This window comes from Arachis stenosperma, chromosome 6 (genome assembly GCF_014773155.1).
Source record: "Arachis stenosperma cultivar V10309 chromosome 6, arast.V10309.gnm1.PFL2, whole genome shotgun sequence".
NCBI classification, from domain to species: Eukaryota; Viridiplantae; Streptophyta; class Magnoliopsida; order Fabales; family Fabaceae; genus Arachis; species Arachis stenosperma.
The window spans coordinates 82520656-82526698 of record NC_080382.1 but is presented as its reverse complement, the minus strand read 5'-3'; the positions used below and the strand labels follow the sequence as shown (position 1 = coordinate 82526698).

General features: G+C 37.0%; 1 non-coding gene across 1 annotated transcript; it reads right to left on the bottom strand.

The window, feature by feature from the left end:
- Positions 1 to 940: 940 nt before the first annotated feature.
- Positions 941 to 1048, bottom strand: LOC130938116 (small nucleolar RNA R71). The gene has a single exon (XR_009069295.1). It is a non-coding gene; the product is annotated as a small nucleolar RNA R71 (small nucleolar RNA).
- Between the last annotated feature and the right edge of the window lie 4995 nt (positions 1049 to 6043).

The window sequence follows — 6043 nt, the reverse complement described above, 5'->3', positions numbered from 1 at the left end:
TTTTCAATTTTAAAAATCCTATCTTTTAAAAATCCTTTTCAAAAATCAAATCTTTTTCATTGTTTATTTATTTTCAAAAATTTTTTAAAATCTATTTTCAAAATCTTTTTCTTATCTTTATTTCAAAATTGAAACTTTACTAACAATTAATGTGATTGATTCAAAAATTTGAAGTTTGTTACTTTCTTGTTAAGAAAGGTTCAATCTTTAAATTCTAGAATCATATCTTTTAGTTTCTCATTAGTCAGCTAATTAATTTTACTTTTAAAAATTAAATCTTTTTCAAAATATCTTTTTTCTTAACAATCATATCTTTTTATTATATCTTTTAAAATGATATCTTTTTCAAAAATTTGATTTCAAAATATCTTTTCTAACTTCTTATCTTTTTTTTTTAAAAATGAATTTTCAAATCTTTTTCAACTAACTAATTAAATTTTTGTTTGTTTGACTATCTCTTATCCTTTTCAAAACCACCTAACTAATTTTCCCTCTCTAATTTTCGAAAACTCCTCACCCCTTTTTTGAACAAGAAAAGGATATGGCAGCCGAACCCAACAACAATAATGCAAGGAGAATGCTTGGTGATTATACTACACCTACTTCCAAATTTGATGGAAGAAGCATTTCAATCCCTGCCATTGGAGCAAACAATTTTGAGCTGAAACCTCAACTAGTTGCTCTAATGCAACAGAACTGCAAGTTTCATGGACTTCCATCAGAAGATCCCTACCAGTTTTTAACTGAGTTCTTGCAGATTTGTGAGACTGTTAAGACTAATGAAGTAGATCCTGAAGTCTATAGGCTCATGCTTTTCCCTTTTGCTGTAAGAGACAGAGCTAGAACATGCTTGGACTTACAACCTAAAGATAGCCTGGACTCTTGGGACAAGCTGGTCACGGCTTTCTTGGCTAAGTTCTTTCCTCCTCAAAAGCTGAGCAAGCTTAGAGTGAATGTTCAGACCTTCAAACAAAAAGATGGTGAATTCCTCTATGAAGCTTGGGAAAGATACAAGCAGATGACCAAAAGGTGTCCTTCTGACATGCTTTCAGAGTGGACCATTTTGGATATATTCTATTATGGTCTATCTAAGTTCTCCAAGATGTCACTGGACCATTCTGCAGGTGGATCCATTCACCTAAAGAAAATGCCTGCAGAAGCTCAAGAACTTATTGACATGGTTGTAAATAACCAATTCATGTACACTTTTGAGAGGAATTCTGTGAATAATGGGACACCTCAGAGGAAGGGAGTTCTTGAAATTGATGCTTTGAATGCCATATTGGCTCAGAACAAAATGTTGACTCAGCAAGTCAACATGATTTCTCAGAGTCTGAATGGATTGCAAAATACATCCAACAGTACTAAAGAGGCATCTTCTGAAGAAGAAGCTTATGATCCTGAGAACCCTACAATGGCAGAGGTGAATCACATGGGTGAACCCTATGGTAACACCTATAATCCCTCATGGAAAAATCATCCAAATTTCTCATGGAAGGATCAACAGATGCCTCAACAAGGCTTTAATAATGGTGGAAGAAACAAGTTTAGCAATAGCAAGCCTTTTCCATCATCTTCTCATCAACAGATAGAGCATTCTGAGAAGAGCTCCTCTAGCTTAGCAAACATAGTCTCTGATTTGTCTAAGGCCACTTTAAGTTTCATGAGCGAAATAAGGTTCTCCATCAGAAATTTGGAGGTACAAGTGGGCCAGCTGAGTAAGAAAATCACTGAAACTCCTCCTAGTACTCTCCCAAGCAATACAGAGGAGAATCCAAAAAGAGAGTGCAAGGCCATTGACATAATCAAAATGGCCGAACCTAGCGAGGAAGGGGAGGACGTGAATCCCAATGAGGAAGACCTCATGGGACGTCTCCCAAACAAAAAGGAGTTCCCTATTGAGGACCTAAAGGAATCGGAGGCTCATATAGAGACCATAGAGCTTCCATTAAACCTCATTCTGCCATTCATGAGCTCTGAAAACTATTCTTCCTCTGAAGAGGATGAAGATGTAATTGGAGAGCAAGTTGCTCAATATCTAGGAGCTTTCATGAAGCTGAATGCCAAGTTGTTTAGTAATGAGACTTGGGAAGATGCACCTCCCTTGCTCATTAGTGAACTAGATACATGGGTTCAGTAAACTTTACCTCAAAAGAAACAAGATCCTGGTAAATTCTTAATACCCTATACCATGGGCACCATGACCTTTGAGAAGGTTCTATGTGACCTGGGGTTAGGTATAAATCTTATGCCACTCTCTGTAATTGAGAAACTGGGGATCATTGAGGTACAGCCTGCCACATTCTCATTAGAGATGGCAGACAGATCACAAAGACAAGCTTATGGATTAGTAGAGGACGTGTTAGTAAAGGTTAAAGACATTTACATCCCTACTAATTTCATAATCTTAGAGACTAGGAAGAATGAGGATGAATGCATCATCCTTGGAAGACCTTTCCTAGCCACAACAGGAGCTGTGATTGATATTAACAGAGGAGAATTAGTCTTTCAATTGAATGGGTACTACCTTGTGTTTAAAGCCCAAGGCTATTGGTGCACGAAATTGTGATCATCAATGGCGCCATCAACATGGTATGCTCAATTGCAATCTCAACTCTTTATCACAACTTCGCACAACTAACCAGCAAGTGCACTGGGTCGTCCAAGTAATAAACCTTACGCGAGTAAGGGTCGATCCCACGGAGATTGTTGGTATGAAGCAAGCTATGGTCATCTTGTAAATCTCAGTCAGGCGGATTCAAATGGTTATGGAGGATTGATAATTAAAAGATGAATAAAACATAAAATAAAGATAGAGATACTTAAGTAATTCATTGGTGAGAATTTCAGATAAGCGTATGGAGATGCTTTGTCCCTTCTGTCTCTCTGCTTTCCTACTGTCTTCATTCAATCCTTCTTACTCCTTTCCATGGCAAGCTGTATGTTGGGCATCTGATGCTACGATTTTAGGAAATTGCACGATCGGCAAAAATTCCTTCCAGCAAGTGCACCGGTTATCGTCAAGTAAAAACTCACAATAGAGTGAGGTCGAATCCCACAAGGATTGGTTGAGTGAGCAATTCGGATTAGAAGTGTGTTCTAGTTGAGCGGAATCAAGATTTAGATGAGAATTGCGGAATGTAAAATTGGCGGGAAACGTAAACTGCAAGAAATTAAAATTGCGGAATCTTAAATTGCATGATTTAAAGAGCGAGAAGCTAAATTGCTGAAATTAAAAAGGGATCGGGGTGATTGCATGAATTTAATTGCAGAATGTAAAGAGAAAGTGGTAGATCAGAAATGGGGGAATTCATTGGGTTTCAGGAGATATTGAGATCTCCGAATCAAAACATTTTTATCCCTTCCTCAACCAATGCGTTCATTGAATTTTGCTTGGCAATCTTATATGAGTGGATCCCAATCCCTTGGCTCACCAATTCTCTCTAAAAACAAACAAATTCCCAATCCCTTGGTTTAAATGTTCATAAGAAGAGATGACGCTCGATCACTGATTATACCACACAGTTTCATGAACCACAATTTGGTAGGATTACATGTCACAATATCCATCCAAACCCCAATCCAATTCACTGTGAGAAAGCTTCTCTAGCATGAATCCTCCATTCCTTTCCCAAGGTTCCGAAGGATTCCAATTATGGATAGTTTCTTTCCCAAGACAACTAACCAATGGAATTAGATCGAGAAGCTTTCTAACAAAAATTCAAGAGAAAAGATTGAAGAAGAAGATAAAAACTATTATTGATTCATTGAATTACAATAGAGCTCCCTAACCCAATGAAAGGGGGTTTAGTGAGTCATAGCTCTGAATTCAATTACAAAAAGTATAAAAACTAGAAAAATGATCAAAAGTCCTCTAACTAACTTAAATTCTATCCTATTTATACACTTTCTAAATTGAGCTTATGTTGTGTTTCTTGGGCTTTGAGGCCTTTCCCTGATTTCCTTTTGCTTTGGGTTTATGATCCATAATCCTGATGAGGCTGCTGATCCAATTCTGTAACATTCATTGAGCCAACTTAGTGATAATCAAGTAATGACACATGACTCAACAAATTGAAATTCCAGACTCATCAATTCTTCAGGCCCAATCCCATAAACCATGATATTCAATTGGATTTCATACCAGAGTACGTTTAAGTTAATGTTTGTGCTCAAATGCTAACTTAAAACTGCAATATCTTTGGCCCAGAAACCTTTTCAAATAGTGGCGTTTAAGTTCCAGTGATGCCTTTTGTGGAAGCACGTTTAAGTTCCAGTTTAAGCTTAAACTGGAACTTAAACGTTGGACAGTCCTGGAGGTGGTATAACTCAAGCACGTTTAAGCTTCAGTTTAAGGTTAAACTGAAGCTTAAACGTGGAAATGGAAGAAAGCAACCCTGGAGGGTAAAGTAGTCGAACACGTTTAAGCTTCAGTTTAAGGTTAAACTGAAGCTTAAACGTGAAAATGGAAGAAAGCAACCCTAGAGTGTGGAATGGTCGAACACGTTTAAGCTTCAGTTTAAGGTTAAACTGAAGCTTAAACGTGGAAATGAAGAAAGCAAACCTGGAGGAGAATTTTGGTCGAACACGTTTAAGCTTCAGTTTAAGGTTAAACTGGAGCTTAAACGTGGAAATGGCTCCCTGGTGCATTTCTCATTTCTGGCGTTTAACTTCCAGTTTAAGGTTAAACTGGAGGTTAAACGCCACTTTAAGCTTTTCCTCAGCTTTCATGATTTTGGCGTTTAAGCTCCAGTTTAAGCTTAAACTGGAGCTTAAACGCCACTGATAGTTCCCAGCATTATATGGCTTGGCAGTTTAAGTTCCAGTTTAAGCTTAAACTGGAACTTAAACTCCACATGTGATATTCAAGCTTCCTTTATTGATTTTGTTGCTTCCTTGCCTAGCCTCTTCTTCCCTGAAATCATCCAAACAACTGCATCAAAGTCTTGCAAAATTTCATGAGAAATCTTCCATTCATAGCATTCAAGTAATATAACTAAAAACTCATGGAATTTGCATCAAAATCATACTGTTTGGATGGTTCATTGCTTTGTTATTCATTTAACCATTCTTGGTTACTTTAAGCTCAAGAAAATGCATAAAACAACTAAAACTAACAGAAAAATGCTAGTGAAACTAGCCTAAGATGCCTTGGCATCACAACACCAAACTTAATACTTGCTTGTCCCTAAGTAAGTCCTGAGTTATTTGAGAAGAAAGTATGAAACAGAAGCAATTACATTGGCTATATTAGCAAGCATTTGAAGTTCATCAGAAGGGTTTTATGCAGAAAGTTGCAGCATCACTTTTTCATTCTTATCAGGCAAGATTATCACTTTTTCACTGCATCCATTAAACACTGCTATGGCCTCTTGTTATTCTTATGTCCTTGGCACTTTTCTCTTCTTTGTTTTTCTTTTTCTTAGAGCTCCTTTGCTCCTTGTTTGCTCAGTGTCATGTGTTGCACAAGCCTTTGGCATTTTCTTTTTCTTATCAGTGCACTACACATATCCACTACAGGCATTTTAGTTCACATTTCTTCTTGAGACATTGGTGCCCAGCACCTCTTTGTGTGACTAAATGTTTTGTATTTAGGTTGCTCTTGATAATGGACTTTTGGTTGATAATCCCGGGTTAGTTAACCCAAGTTACCAAGTGTTGAAACACTCCTCAGAACCTATTCATCCAAGCATATCCTTAATACATAAACACCACAGGCATTTGTCTCAGAAGTTCAAACCATTGGTGCCTAGCTTATTTTCTCAATTTTTTTTGCTTTTTGGTTGCCCTTTTTCAGTGGCTTTTTCTTCTTCTTTTTCTTTTTCATGGCCAAAGACATTTATTCATCAAGATCCATAGACAGTATTCAAACTTCTACACAAAAAATGATAATTCTACACTCAATTTCCAGTGATCTGACTAAACAATCAAGCATGCATACCACCACTTAATTCTACTTGATTTGTCACTAATTGAGCCAAGTTACTTTTGTTCAAACTTTTCTTTTATTTTTGGAAACAGAACAAGCATGGCAAGCATTTGT